The sequence below is a fragment of the Amblyomma americanum genome, chromosome 3, assembly GCF_052857255.1.
Source record: "Amblyomma americanum isolate KBUSLIRL-KWMA chromosome 3, ASM5285725v1, whole genome shotgun sequence".
NCBI classification, from domain to species: domain Eukaryota; kingdom Metazoa; phylum Arthropoda; class Arachnida; order Ixodida; family Ixodidae; genus Amblyomma; species Amblyomma americanum.
Window position 1 is genome coordinate 151,963,199 of NC_135499.1, and position 16,578 is coordinate 151,979,776.

A 16,578-nucleotide genomic window follows, 5' to 3' on the forward strand; every position below is an offset into this window, starting at 1 on the left:
CCCGCCTTTATCCCTTCCCTTACTGCGCGGTTCAGGTGTCCAACGGTATATGAGACAGATACTGCGCCACTTCCTTTCCCCAAAAACCAATTATTGTTATTATGATTGCACTCCTATCTTTCAACTCTCCTACTTTCAGCACGTGGCAGCAATTGTGGCTCAGCTTGAGCCAGTGGGCAGGCCCGTGCACTTTCCTTTCCATTCTTCCTGTCAACAACAGCAACAGCAAATAGGTGTGTTCTTGTTTAGAGTGTAGGGGGCCCTTTATTTCGCAGCCCTCAATTTCCCCCGCCTTCGCTTCGCGCGTTGGACGCCGCAACAACTGTCGGCGCTGATTAGGTCTTTTACGAACGGCAAACGGTGGTCGAACGTGACGCGGCTTGAATTCAGACGTCACTATTCGTCGACATGTATTCAAAGCTCGAAAGAGGAGACAATAATCGCGATGGACAACACACTGCGTGCAGGTCGAAGCGTAATTAAAGAAAATATTTTTTTTTTCGTTCAGCCAAAACTCAGTTTCAGAAACATAGTTCGTTTCTTGTCTAAGCGATTATCTCCTAGACGCATCCTCAATTTAGCGAAATATCCACAAATTTGACGTTGGAAGGGAAAATAAATTTGGGTATTTCTGAGCGCGACCCGAACGTTCCCGTCCGTAGTTCTCGCACCTGTTCACGACCGAACTAATAACGAGTGGTACACGTGACAAGCTCGCTAACCTCGTTCCATCGCGTGTCCACGTAGACGCGACGTAATCTCCGGTCGTATAGAAATCGCCAGTGCACGCCACTTTTCCGCAAGATTGATACCGGCCGGCGGGAAAAGGGAATTACACTGCGCGTACAGCCAGCCCTCTGGGCTCGGACACTCTCGAGACAAGAAAAAAATATGAAAAAAACATATAAAAACATCAAATAAAAAGGCGAGCGGCGCCAGGCTTCTCGCACGTCCGGCGCACCGGCAGATTCCGCGGGCAGATTAGGATGGACAGGTCCGTGTAGGAAAACAAAAGAAATGGTGGTGCGTAGAAATACGGCGACAGCTAGGGCATGGCGGCAGGGACGGAATAGAAGAAGGAAGACAGAATGAGCGAAGGAAGGAAAAAAAGAAAAGAGCAGACGGTCTGCCACTCAGCGCTTCACTTAGCCCTAATTAAACTACGTGCTCGCTTCTGCTCGCTTATTTCATTCTCGTCGGGGTTCTGCCACCCTCCTATTTCTTGGCCGCTTGTTTATTTGTTTTGTTTATATGTATATATAAGTTCTCGCTCCTGGCACAGCAACGCTTGCAGGCTCGATAAAACGTCGCCCAAGCGTTGGGGTTGCTGCCCGCGGCGCGCCTCTTTATCGCAAGCGTTGATAGCCGGCTGTTAGGCGAACAAGCCCTTTTAGTAAGAGTGCTGCGGGCAACATTGTCGGCAGCGAGCAATAGCAAAAATTAAACAAGCCCGATGGGCATTGTAACCAGATGGCTTTATTCGGTGCACGCAGCAGAAATTCTTCTTCCTTTCCCGCAGAGCGACAGAAGAATGAAGCAGAGAGTGAACAAAAATCTGAGGCAATTAATTTCACTTGTTCGACAGGCAAGAGCCGTCACGCCGGACGTATCTCTTTTGTGGAACGCTTTTAAGTTGTCTTCATCTGAGTTCATTTTTTTAGCTCTTATTTTTTCGCGAAGCGGGGAGCTTAAAATGTGCCGTTTAACTTGCTCTTGTTTTCTCTTACAACCACCGTTAGTGTCCGCAGCTAAGCTATTAGCACCCCGCGAAAATGCGTCGCCTGACGTTCACAGTGCGCTGAGCGCCAGACAAAAAGGTGCGTCTTGGAGGCGCATCTTAATGTTTTTAACACGTGCACTGCTGTCATGAGGGACATACATTTCGAGACAATATAGGCCCTGAGCTGAAAAGGGGCACCATCAAAAACAGCGCCACAGAGGCGACCAGCCAGGAAATGAACAAAAAATTCGCCGCCTGCTCAGAAAAATTGGAAGGGAGGCTTAGTTTGGTTTGGTTTGGTTTATGGGTTTTACACTATATATGGGCTTCCTTCTGGCAGTCACAAAAGAAAAAAACCCAATAAAAGATGCTAAGTGTTTACGCTCTGCTGATTAACGTGCTAAACTGCGAAAGCTGTGTCCGTGCTCCTGGCTGTTATTGCCTTTTGCCTAACACCTACAGTGAAGTCTAATACCTAGAGACTTTGCGACAGGGGTCACCACAACCTGGGCGCATGGTGACGTACCAGGCTTTGATCACGTGTGCGGCGCTAGTCACGCACTATCACGTGACCGGTCATAAGACGGTAACGTGAGGCCACGTGATACGAATGATGAATACAGGCGGAGTGGAAAAACTAGAGAGACATGTCTGGCGTGTTGCGTGACATTGTCGCACCCGTCTGCTAAGGGAAAACGTTTGCGTAGTACCGGTGATGATGTGCAGACTGCGGCTCCAAATAAAAATAAATTCACGAGGATGGAAGTGGGGACTTAATTAAAAAATTTTGAGGAATGTATGGACCAGGAGTAATAGAGTACGGGATGTAGGGCATATAAGGGGCGCTGTGAAGGTTGCTAACGCAGTAGCGAAACTACATGAGTCACGGCTGTGTTGGTTTTGGAATGTTAGAAAGGCGGGTGAAGGCTACGTCGAAATGAGGGTATTACGGATGGACCTTGGAGAGAAAACTGCACCGGGACGACCAAAGAGGAGGCGGAGAAATGGAGAGAACTAAAATGAGCGCAGGTCCTTTGGAGAAGTTGTGCAGTGCAAGAAGCGAAACGGAAGACACCCGAAAGAAACAGCAACCTGACACAGCTAAGTGGCAGAAGTAGAATAAATTAAGAATTTGTTTATAAGTTGGAAGGCTTCAGTCGGTGTCATAAGTCACGCGTAATGAAGAGCTCCGGATGAATTTACACACCCTTCAGCGTCTCTTGTAGCAATCAACGGAATCTCAGCACATGGGCATTTCTTCATTTTGCCTCCTCTGCATCTACTCGAGGGACGCGTCCAATGTTGTGTATATTTCATTTAGGGAGTGATTACTGATTATCAAGACCGTCGCGATGGCTCACTAGTTATGGTGCTCGGATGCTGACTCGAACAACGCAGGTCAGATCCCGACCGGGGCGGTTGCATTTCGATGGAGGAAAAATGCTAGGGACCCGTGTACTGTGCGATTTCAGTGCACGTTAAAGGTCCCGAGGTGGTCGAAATTATACGGAGCCTCCCACTACGGCGTCCCTCGTAGCCTGAGTCGCTTTAGGACGTTAAACCCCCTAAAACCAAAACCAATCAAGACCGCCCACCGTGTGTAAAACTTTATGGCAAGTTGTGGCAGCTGCGCTGTTTTTACAGGTGAGTTTCATACACTTGCACACGCCGCGGAAAGTGTGCGGAACGTATACCTAAATAAATGTCACTCTTCCCCTTCTTTCTCCCTTTCATTTAATTCATCCCAGCGTGGCCCAGGAGTGCCGCCGAAGAAGGACAACTGGATGTCCTTCCTTTCTTCAGAATCTTTCTCACCGCTCATTCTAAACACAGTTGTGACGCAGCTGAAAATCTAACCCGCAAGCTCCCGCTGAACAGCCGGACGCGATATCCGCAAAGCCACCATGCCGGACCTCACTGAAGCCTAACAACCACGCGGTTTTGCACGCCGAAGTATTTGATTCAATAATAATAATAATAATTGGTTTTTGGGGAAAGGAAATGGCGCAGTATCTGTCTCATATATCGTTGGACACCTTAACCGCACCGTAAGGGAAGGGATAAGAGAGGGAGTGAAAGACGAAAGGAAGAGAGAGGTGCCGTAGTGGAAAGCTCCGGAATAATTTCGATCACCTGGGGATCTTTAGCGTGCACTGACATCGCACAGCACACGGGCGCCTTAGCGTTTTTCCTCCATAAAAACGCAGCCGCCGCGGTCGGGTTCGAACCCGGGAACTCCGGATCAGTAGTCGAGCGCCCTAACCACTGAGCCACCGCGGCGGGTGATTTAAAAACCATTTCTCAATTTTCAACAAAGTAAACTCCACATTGCTGTATAGAGCACCGGTCGCCGTGTACTGATCCGCATCACGAGCGTTATCATCTCTTTAAATACCTTACTGCAGCCGGGTCCGCTAACGAGTTCTAACGCCTAAAGATTCTTTTTGACGACCCTCTACTACCGTCACAGCACTCTCTAGTTGTGTTTCATTGCGCTCTCCAGCCATGTCAACATCCTCATTTTTAAGGATGGTGATGCTTGTGTTGTTGCGCATATGGGGCTTCTTTGTCCTCGGCGTAAAAGGAGAATTATCGAGAGACTCTCTACCGGGTACTGGGCTTCGCATGTCGTCGTAGCCGACAAGTGCACCGTCCACCCGCAGCATGAAATCATACTCGGGTACAACTCAAGAACGAAACTACAGATGTCCGGCAAAGGAGGCCCTCTAGTCAATGGCGCCGACGGATTTTCATGATGCCATGGTTAATACGATTAAGCCGCTCTTATTCCCCTTTCGTATGCCACCCCCTGCGATTTCACGCTGGCTGGTCCAAGGGGATCGGCCATGACTCAAGGGGAGAATCGATCGACGGCGTTGGCTGGAGGATTTCCTTTGAAGGATAGTTGCCGCTTCGTTCTTGAGTTGTATCCGACTATAGTGTAGCCCCAGATGGTCAGGCAGTGGGCAGGTGGGTTGTGGAGCGGGTGGCCGTATCGAGAAAAACCCGCAGCCCGCCCCAACAGTGCTACGTTTATTTCTCAACTTCGTTATCCTATGTGCTTCCTTTACACCATGGGTGTCTTGCAGGAAAGCACCTCGAAACTGCTCAGCGCCACTAAAGGCAAACGCTGTAAAATAATGCTCTTTGCGCTAGAGGGTGGCTCACGCAGTGAAAATTGCGCAAATCATGTTCACGCTCCATACTTTCAACAACACTGCATACGGGAGCATGTGCACAGCCGGGCTAGGCGGAACGTTTGAAACGTGTTCAGCTCAGCTAGGAGACGGGATGTAAGGCTGAAAAGCGCTGCTGTCTGTCGCCTTCTCAGCCTTATACGTCCCACGTCTCCTGCGCTTAATGTATATAAATTGATGAAAAATTCGGGGATAGCATACACGATAATCCGAAGTTTCGCCCGCATACGGACCATACACGTCGTGCAACAGGGATTGGGTGCACCATGAAAACGCCTTGCCCCCCCCCCCCCGCAAAAAAAACAACGCCAGATTCATGTTACAAAATTAATCCGGTGTGGTGCCCGAATGCCTTTGGCGTCCGGCTGCTCACCCCTAGGTCGCGGGATTGAATGCCGGCTTCGGTGGCCGCGTTTAGATTGAGGCGGAGCGCAAAAACATCCCCATACTCGCGATGCTAACGCACGTTATTAATCCGGAGGGCTTCTTTTTGGCGTCCCCTGTAGCCCACGTGCAGATTCAGGACGTTAAACACCACTTGTCGTACTATTATAAACTCAGACAATTCCACACAGAACTGTACTACCCGTCAGCTAGGGTAACTTGCCGAAGCGGAGAAACAATAGGGTAATAAGGAAATAGGGAAATAAGAGTAGGGCTAGGAACGGCAAGCGTCTCTTAACTATCGGCACTGACTCAAGCCCTTTCAGTTCTACAGTGAATGGTTTAATGAGGGCCAAGAGTAATGTTTTAGGCGTACCAGGCCCCCCTCTTTGCATTTCCTTAGAGATTCATTACTGAAAGAAATGGCTTTCTTTTGTCTGCTAGCGCGAATTCTTTGCAGCCCCCAGAAAAGGACTCCCTTCTCTCAAAAAGAGAAGCAATGCTAGTCCGGAGGTATATACACGAGCTTAAAGAGCCGCACTACAACGAGGCCCATTGACGCTACCGCCTCGCCGCCTTTAATGGTTGCTTTTTTCCCCCCACAATTCGGGGCCCACCGGAGCAGGCCGCCACTTTATCAGCGGCCCCGCAGAGTGAATAACCAAGAGAAGTCAAGTAGGGAGGGGGGGGGGGGGGGGTGAGAGAAAAGCAATGGGTGACGCTGGGAGTGGAAGCAGACAAGACCCCCCCCCCCCCCCCCTCTTGAATGACCGACGGCACCGGGAACGTGCGCAGGTTAGTTCTTTCTTTCCCGCCATTCTTTTTCGCCCACGGGGAGCGCAAGAAGAGCTTCGCAGCGAACAGCGAGTTTTTTGGGAGGCTGGGCACGTGTGGAAGAAGAGTGCAGCAGCGTCAGAGATGCCTGGAAGCTGAGGAGAGGACAATGTCGAGCGAGGTAATCTCCCTTTCCCTCGGACCGGGAACAAAGCGCGCGTTCGTGCAAGCGCGCTCTCCCCAGTAAGAAGAGCGAGGCACGGGTCAGGTATCGCGGTGCTGTGTGCGCCGGATAAGCCGGCTAACTGCTCTGCATGGACGCCGCTCTCCGGGCTTGAAGAAGCTGTCATCTGCATAGTGCGTCGGGCCAGGTTCGGGAGGAGGATGGGGTGAGTACCCGCTGAGAGGACGACTCTGCTTCCTCGGTGTCTGCCTCCTCTTCTCGCTTGAGGCCTTTGCGCCCAGCTCGGCTGCTGGCGAGGGAGGAGGAGGAGGATGCGGCAAACAATGCCTCGAAGAGAGAGAGAGAGAAGAGGGGAGAAGAAGAGCGAGCGAAATCTTTGGGGTGCTCTGGCTGCGCATCGGCCACCGCCGCTTCTGCTGCTTTTGGCGCGCTGCTCGTCGGCGCGTAGAGGAACCGCTAGCTGGCGACGCCGCCGCAGCGCTGGCGCGGAGGAGGACTTTCTCCGCGAACGCGACAACGGTGACGCTGCGAGAAAGGCAGCGAGGGGAGTCGCACAAAAGGACGGGGGGAACGCACGCGAGCGCGAACAACGTCTGCGACTCCCCCCCATCGCTCTCCGTTCTACTTCGCTGCAGCCTGCCCACACTCTTCCCACACCATTCGTATGCCTCCCCCCTCGCCACCGCGTGCTCTCTCGAGACCACTACTACTCCTTCTTGATGATCGCACACGCATTACAACAAACACGCAGACACTGTTGCTGTCTGGCGCTGCCATCGGTCTCTGCCGACGACGACGCGGACGACCCCGCGCTGCTGTTGTGCGGCTTTGTGTGTGCAGTGATGACGACGACGACGAGAGGTCGGTCGACTCCAGCGCCGACCCATTCCGTCGCAATGCGACGACAGCGCTCTGCTGCTCTCCGTGGACTTCCTGTGCAAACAGCGCTGATTGTGCGGACGGCCGGGAGTGCGGCAGCTTCTTCTTCCCCCTCCTCTTCCGTCCCTTTCTTTCCTCTATATGTGTACTGGCTCTGCGGGCCCCATTGTTGGGCCCGCAAGGTTCGTTTGCCTCGCAGGAAACGCCCGGATGCTACCTGATTGAAAGGAGGGGCAATGAGCGAGGGATAGAAGTAGTGGGCGAGCCTTTTCGTGGGCGATGGATAAAGCGATCTCTTTCGGTAGACGCTCAGGCAGAACCTGTAATGACGCGTGACCTTCCCCTTAATTGATGAGCACTGCCTCGCACCTGTCTCTCCTCAACTTTCAGGTGGCCACTTAGCCCTGTAGTGCGCGCCGCGTTGCGCACGGCTCGCATACCCAGCAATTCTGAACAAAAGCATTTTTTAAAGGGAACCCGTTTATGGACGCAACTTTTTCATATAACGTGAGATTTCACTATAACAATCAATTCATCTGCAGATCACCCAACGGCAGTCTTGTACTTTTTTTTCTATTCACGTTTTTCCTATCGTCATAAGCATTCCCCATTGATTTGCTATGCCAGTCTTAACTGTTCGATGCGGTTGCTGGAAACAGTTTAAAAGGAATATTTTGCTACATATTAGAATAATGGACGATTACCTTCAATATCTCTATACCAGTGTCTTGCAATTTTCTAATTATCAAAATTTTTTCCCCAGAAACCTGGACTTGGGTTGCACAAGCGTTGATACTTTCAGCTAATGGTCACAAAAGTGTATGGAATCCTAGCAGTCGTTATCAGAAATACGAGAGAGCTCGTAGATAACTCCGCTAAGCCTCGTGGTCAATGACTCTTCAGTAGAAGTGCTTTCTTTGGCATAACAAATCGTAGCGATAACGGACTGGCTTCTTCCACGGGATTTAAGTTCCAGGCGACCTCCCGCACACGTCGATGTAACGCCTGTAGGCTATAACGATTGCTCCGCAGCCACTAATACTTTAAACAATGGGCGCTTGTCGCAAAGATTTTTCAAGAACTGCTTTTTGCTTCAGCGGCTTGAAATGGATCAGAGATTGGATTTTTCATTAGTCAGTGTCGTAGAAGAATTGTCCAAAATTTACCTTTACAACACGGTTATCCAACCTCAAGCTGCAGAGCTCCAAGCCAATGCGTCGACGCGCACGTATGGGTCCTATCGTAGTTGAGTTGTCGAACGCTGCGCTGCTCACATCAAGTCGTTCTCAGATCGAATCATCGCTAACGCTGTGTGTGCACTTTTTCTGCTAGAAAAAAAAAAACACTTCCGTTGTTTTCTTATCATTAGCAACGTTTTTATCATTAGCAACGTTGCCTCGTTCTTGGTAACTATTACACAAAACCCTGTTTCCTTGCATAACCTCCCCAAACAAACTCATCTCTTATTTGTCGGAGAAGGAGAAGGCTTTCTTTGAGATCACTCGGTCCTCTGTAAACTACTCTGAGATCACTCGGTGTGAAATCTAACTCTTCCGCAAACTAACCAAAAATTTCAGTGGGCTCACTGTTACATAAGCAAGTTTTGCTATTGATTTTGCGTATGTGCTTGAATATGTGCGCAGTTTCACCATTTTTAACTGTTCAGGCATTAAACTAATCTGCTCATGTTAATTTTAGAGTAGATATATCTCTCCCCTCCCTTTTTTTTACGTTAAACCCCACATAACAGACTCCACACCTCCCTTTTTATATTTTCGCAGTGTAAGAGACAATGGACGAAATGGCGGACGTAAAAATTTTAGCACAAGTTCTTTTTGTCCAGGTCTGAAGACAAGGTTTCGATACGTTCCGACTGCACTTCTTTATTCTCTCAGTTGTACTCACGAACCATAATAGTTCTTCCCACAGGACTACCAGAAAAAAAAAGGGGGGGGGGGGGGGCTAATGAGATGTTCTTTGCCTTGCTTTTTATTTGACAGCTGGAAGTCCGAGTTTGGGGCGACGTATGACATCGACTGACGTCCTTGTAGTTGAGCAGGCGAGGTGTCAACTTACGCTTGCCCTTCAAGAACGAACAAGCAAAGGAACCGCGTTCGGTTGAACACAAGGCAGCCAAAAAAAAAAGTAATGAGATGTTATTCGTCTGCTTTTATTTGACAGCTGGGAGCCTGAGTTTGAGGCGTCGTATAACATCGTCTGATGTGCTTATTGAGCAGGCGAGGTGTCAGCTTACGTTTGCCCTTTTTGAGCGAACAAGCAAATTGGAAGCGCGTTCGGTTGAATGAAGCTCAAATCATGCACTTCCGAGTGAAGCTTGCGCTACAAAAAAAGGGGGAAAAAAGTTGCGTAGTCTGTGTCGTGTGTGCGGACACAGAAAGCAAAGCAATTATCTGTGTACAAGCAACGAAACAAGAACAGCTCCAGTCGGCTCATTAATTAAGACATCTTCTTTGAGCTGGCTTCAGAAGCACCCTCACCATTTATAAAGCGAGCACATACCGTCAATGAGGTAATGTGGTTTTTTTTTCATAATTCTCGAAATTCTTTTTTTTTTTCGAAGCGCTTTATTATAACTAAAAAAAAAAAACAGGAGGAATCACTTGTGAACAACAGAGCCCAGCTGCTACTCGTAAGCTGCTCTTACATTGTTGCGAGCGCTGCCCTTTCACTATCTGGGATAAAAACCTCGCCGTGTTGTTTCCTTTTTAATTTGCTTTATCTGTCCCACTCCTGTTGCAGAGCCTTCGCGCAACAAAAATAAAGAAATAATGCGGCTGGACGACGTCTGCCTCAGTACACCGGAACAATGTAGTACCGCGATTTTTCTCTTGTTCTCTTGCACCAGGCAGCTCACCATGAGAGAGAGAGAGGGGGTGGGGAGGGGGTGTCGTTTTGAACCGGGAACGTTTTTAGCACGGGTCCAGGAAAAAAGACAATCGCATCACTGGTCTCTTCATTACGCAGTAACAAACCGCGCAGCAACAGCTGCTGGTGCTGCTTTAGAAGAGCAAAACGCCTAAACCGCACTGCAGCGTTAATGGGAAGCAGTGCCCCCCCCCCCCCCCCTTGCACCGCAGCGTAGACGGTACCGTATGGCTTTGGGCAGCGAAGCAAGCGTAGAAGAAGGTTTGGTTGCAGCGCTTGCCGTTAGAGAGAAATGTCGAACCGCGCCCAACACATCTGAGGTGTGGTGCGCGGTAATTTACTGCCGTCGTTTCCCCGGCCAGAGAATTAATTAACAGCTAGCTTCGGTTAGAGGAGACATGCACACACCCTCCCTATCGTTCATATAACCACCTACACACACCCACGCGCGTAAGTGCGTTTTACGTGCAGTACTCTTGGTCAAAAGATTCCGGGTTGCGTGGTTTGCTTTTGAGGCGCGCATTGGAGCACTTAAAGCACCCCTCGTGACCAAAAATAAATCTCGAAAGGTGAGGACGAACGTTTTTTCTGTCACCTTCAAGAAGTTCTGAGCATGAGATTCTACAAGTTTCAAGTTTCAAGTTTATTGGACGTATAAGTGCATTCATATCAAACAAGCACAAAATGAGGTCCCATAGTGAAACACTGCACCAGGGCTTTTTGAACTAAGTAAAAGAAATTTTAAGATGACATAAACAGTAAAGCAGCGTTTGTATACAGTAGCAGTTAGAGTGCAACGTATTAAATCAAATATGACGACACCAGAGGAAAGACAGTAAAGAAAAAGAGCAGAAAACGAAGAATAATCTGAATTGAAAGAGCCTTAAACCGAAGAATCACAAGAAGGAACATTTCAAGATTTCAAGCAACAAAACAAACAGCGAGGAAAAAGAAAACTTGAAAAAAAAACAAAGAATGCAGTATGCAGAAATCACTACAAATGCAAAAGTGCAATATGCTAAATTTTGAGGTAGTTGCCATTCGCAGAGTCATTATGGAATATTTATTTATGCGGCTACGTTCGATGACTGAAGAATAAATTGATATGATCGCTTAAACAAGAGCAGAGATGAACAAGCTTTAATGTGCAAAGACGTTATTCCATGCATTGATCGATGCGAATCCAACTGTGAAGATGCCATAATTTGTGCGGACTTTTAACAGGAGAAAGTTACTTTTTGATGTAAACATATAACATTGGTATTAGTAAGAGTTCATCGACATATATGATCATTAAATACATGACATGCGAAAACGCCTAGGTTAAATGTGACTAGGTAGGAAATGAGAAGGCTATTACGTGGCTCAAAAAAAAAAAACGCAGGAGCATGGACATCATATGGACTGAAAGAATTTATACGTAAAGGCTTTGTTTCGTAAGTGTTGCAGTGGTGCGATATGCGAACAATACGTGAGACCCCATTTTGTGATGGAGTAATTAAGATGGTTATGAATGAAAGCGTAGTATAGTTTTGTTAGGTTGGACGAATTGAAATAATGTCGGACCTTTAAGAGAACCCTGATGACATAAGCAGGCTTCTTCCGAAGAAGAGGATTACGAAGGCGAAATTTTACTGAGGCAAAGTTGTATGCCCAAAAAATGGGCACCGTTCAGCAGGATATATAGGATGGGAATTAATGAAGTTCATTGGTGTGTTCCGAAGTGAGTTAAACGGCGGGAATAGAATAAAATGAATGAAAAAAAAAGTTTATTGGGTTTCCGGAATTGCACGGGTGGTCGTCCTTAGTCAACCATGCATTGTGTTCTTGTAAGATTGATCAGTAGCGCGTTTTTTTGACACCACATGGACATGCTTTTAAGGTCATCATTGAGATTCGAAGTAACGATATTAAGAAAGGGCTCATTAGATAGTATAATCGCGTCATCAGCATATAAGAAACCTTCAGGAAGAGAAGAGCTGCCAAAATAACGCACTGCTCGGCTCAAACGGAAGCAAACCAAGTGGCCTGAAGACTTTTAAGAAGGGGCGCTTGCATACATACATACATACATACATACATACATACATACATACATACATACATACATACATACATACATACATACATACATACATACATACATACATACATACATACATACATACATACATACATACATACATACATACATACATACATACATACATACATACATACATACATACATACATACATACATACATACATACATACATACATACATACATACATACATACATACATACATACATACATACATGTGCCCACAAAAGTTTTCGCAACACTGACATCATAGAAGGGGCGTAATATGCAGGTAGCACTGAGAAGTATAAAGCACACCCTTCAGTTCACAGCTGCAGTCTTAGACTACCCAGCCATGCAGCCAACACACACACACACACACGCACACACACTCTCGGAACACTGGCAGATATGCATAATCATCCGCACCCCGTTTAAACGACGTCCGTGTGCGCGCAGTAAGGACACACCCTGGTCGGCTTAACAAGTTCGATTCCGCGGCGACGCAGCGATTCTATCCTACGACTGTGCGCCGCTGAGCAGTACAGAGTGCGTCGGGAGGCGAGGAAGGAGGAGCACCAAAGAATGTTCTCACTGCCCTCTCCAGCTGCCCGCGCACGAATCCAGTTGCCCTCCTTTCTCTGCGAGGCAATTTGAAGCGCGCGGCAATTTGAGGCTATCGCGAACGTGATTCTGGAAGATACGCCCTTCGAAGAGTGGCTGCGCTAATACGGTTCGCTCTTCTCTACACCCTCGCGACTGCAGGAGCCCGTCTGCCGCTCGCTCGCTACGAGTCGGCAAATAAGGGGGCTAGCTCTCGTGAAATGGACCGCGCGCGCAGTCACTCTTCTATACTTCGGTCAGCGAAATAAAAAAAAAGAGAAAAATAAGCGAAAACGAGGAGAAGCAGGAGTGAACAGTTCGGAGACGGTTCTGCTCGCTATCACATCTGTCAGCAAGCCGCTCTCTTTTAAAGTGCCTGTCCGCCGAAGGCGCCTTCTTTTTTCATTTGTTTTTCTGGTGAAATTTTTCTTTTCTATTTAGTCTTGTCAGGTCTCTTCTTTTTTTTTGCGCTTCCCCCCCCCCCCCCCCCCATCTTAACTCGTTGCTTAAACTCGCTCCACTTACATCTCCACGTTTGCTTCGTGTCATTGAGGAGTACACGAGGTGTTTTAAGAGAAAGGCGCAGTGGTTGGGAGACAGTCGTGCACTTTGCTCGTCATACCGATGCTCGAAGTCGAATTGGAAATGAGGGTGACTCAGGCGCGGTTCAGTTTGACTTGTCTCGTCTCTCTTCACTTTACTCCAATGGCTGAGCACCGGTGCGTCGGCTTTCGGGGCTTCAGCAGAAATTCCAGTCAGCGCAGTTCAATCGAGATCCGTCTCAGGAATGCTGTACAGTCAGAAAGGCGTAATGAGGGAACCATGTTCGTTCCTTTTGAACACGCCCGTGCAACCTCTTGCTCTTCCCACGATTCCTCTGTTAGCAGCGTTAGGTCGATGACCGCTGCTATATCTATACTTGGAATCAGCGTGTAATAATTTCCGTGTCTTCACTAATAGGAAGCTGTTATGTGCGTGTTGCTCTTGAACCTAATACGCCGACACATTGCCAATGCTCGGTCGTTACCGTCGTTACGAAGGAGTAGCTCACTTTTTCTATTTTGTCGCAATCGACGCGTACACGGGTCATTCTTTTATATAAGCGCTATCACCCTCGTAATACGCCGTACCTTGAAACTTTCGCGCTCCTTTGAATGATAGCAAAAATGTTAACGTACGCTGTGGGTTAACGACATTTCATCATCATCATCATTGTCGTCGACATCAGCCTGTTCGCGCCCACTGCATGGCAAAGGCCTCTCCCATGTCTGTCCAATTAACCCTGTCCTGTGCCATCTACGGCCACCGTATTCCACGAGATTTAGATGGTCCAGACTGGTGACAGCCACCTCTTTTGTCCTCTTACCCTCTAGAGTAAAGCTGATGCTCTCATATGTAGGGCGCAGGCACAATACGCAGACATGACGGAAAACATCACGTGACAAGTAAAAGGACCGTTTTCACACGCTGCTGTCCATCATGCTCACATATTACCATCCAGCCCAACTAACTGCAGACTATTAACAATACTCAGCTTTCACAGCCACTGCCCTCCTTTCCGCCGGAGCCATACGGGAAACCAAGTTTCGTTTATTTGTTTTAAAGCGAAAGCTTTACTGGCCGCGAACTTGTGATTTCGCCATAGCCGCACTCCTAGGAGGCACATGACGTCACAACGCGCACCTCACATATCTCAGTGGACACCCGAACCGCGCTTTCTTCTTCCCTCCTTCCTTTATCCCTTCCTTTACGGCGCGGTTCGGGTGTCCATCGAGAGATGTGAGACGGTTACTGTGCTTTGCGCGCTCGCCGCGCCATCTGGCATGACGTCACATTGCGCGGCTCGTCGCCGCCGCCATTTGGTATGACGGGTCACTACGCGTTCCTCGTCGTAGCGCTCGCTGCGCTCGCTTCGCCAGCCGCGTAGCATGCCTGATAACATGTCGGAGGATTGAAAAGGAGAGCTCGCGTGCGCAGCAACCACAGTTGTGTCGTCTTTAATGCGACAACAACATAGCTAGACAACCAGACTAACCTGGACTTGCAATCAAGGCTAACCAAGGCTAACCATGCTATGCCTTAGCTTTCGCTACGTATGTCCTGGCATAGCCGAGCTAAGCCACTGTCAATTTTCTCACTCGCTTTTCAAGCGTCACTTAATTGTGAGGATAAGGGCATGATATCTAATGAGGCTTCTCCAGCGTTCTAAAACAACTATTGGGAATTCACAGGTGCCCCGCCGCGGTGTCTCAGTGGTTAGGGCGCTCGACTACTGATCCGGAGTTCCCGGGTTCGAACCCGACCGCGGCGGCTGCGTTTTTATGGAGGAAAAACGGTAAGGCGCCCGTGTGCTGTGCGATGTCAGTGCACGTTAAAGATCCCCAGGTGGTCGAAATTATTCCGGAGCCCACCACTACGGCACCTCTCTCTTCCTTTCTTCTTTCACTCCCGCCTTTATCCCTTCCCTTACGGCGCGGTTCAGGTGTCCAACGATATATGAGACAGATACTGCGCCATTTCCTTTCCCCCCAAAACCAATTATTATTATTATTATTCACAGGTGGAGTTAGATGTTCGCGTGTCCTGCCGCAGCTTGCGTCTCTCCGACTAGGTTGATGGATTTACGGATAAACTGACATACTGCACCACCATTTCCGATTACCAGGCTTCATCATTAAACTGTAGCGTCCCCTGTGCTGTGTCCCCTTCTTTCGTTCTGTTCTGTGTCACCAGTGTTCTTTTCTAACGGCCACTTCGCGAGATGCCTCCCGTGGCGGACCCCCGCGTCCTCCTCTTGTTCTGGGAAGCCACCCCCTCCTGTGGACGGCCCACCGTCCCCCTCTATCCTTCGGGCGGCCAATTCGGCTTCCGCCTTGGTCGACGCTGGTCACACACCCTTTAATAGTAAGTAAACAGTGTAAAAGTGCCACGTGTCTTTTACTGCATTGACAACTACCGGACACGACAAAAACCAGTGCCTCCCGCTGTCCCTGTTAGGACCTTTTTATTCGTTCTACCGTTTTATATTGCTTAAAAGGACCAAGTCACGTTCCTCATCATCAAAGTTGCGTAAATAGTTCGTGCTTCTCAATAAGCCTGAACAGAACGCCGGCAACCCTCGTCTCCTGTTATTATTGTTTGGCGCGAAACGTTTCTGTATCTATTTGTAGTATTCAATATAGCCCGGGCATTCTAGATGAAAAAAAAGGTAGGGGGGAGGTTCAAGAAAGAGCGCATAAGAAATAAAAGCGGATACGCAGCAAGGACTACATATGCTATAAGCATTTCCTGTAAGTAATCTCCTTAATCAGGATTAATAACTCAAGTGCAGCGATGAATAGAAAATCAAAACGGGAAAGCGGAAAGGTGCCCGCCGCGGTGCCTATGTGGTTAGGGAGCTAGGATACTGATCCGGAGTTCCCGGGTTCGAACCCGACCGCGGCGGCCGCGTTTCGATGGAGGCGAAGTGCAAAAGGCGCCCGTGTGCTGTGCGATGTCAGTGCACGTTAAAGATCCCCAGGCGGTCGAAATTCCTCCACTACGGCACCTCTTTCTTATTTCACTCCTTCCTTTATCAGTTCCTTTAAGGCGCGGTCCGGGTGTCCACCTAGATATTTGAGACAGCTACCGAGTCCTTTCGTTTCCTCAAAGACCAATTTTCATTTTTTTTTCAAGCGAAAGGCTGGCATTAACACCAATAGTAGAACACCTGCTCCAGGAAGGAGGGAGGAGAGAAAAGGTTTTGAGGTGTTCTCCGAGAGGAATGTACACTCTAAACAGACAGGAGTAAATAGAGAATAAACTGTAATCTAGCGCATTCCTCTTTAAAGGGAGTGCGGTAGATAACAGCCTACTGCCTTTATATATATATATATATATATATATAT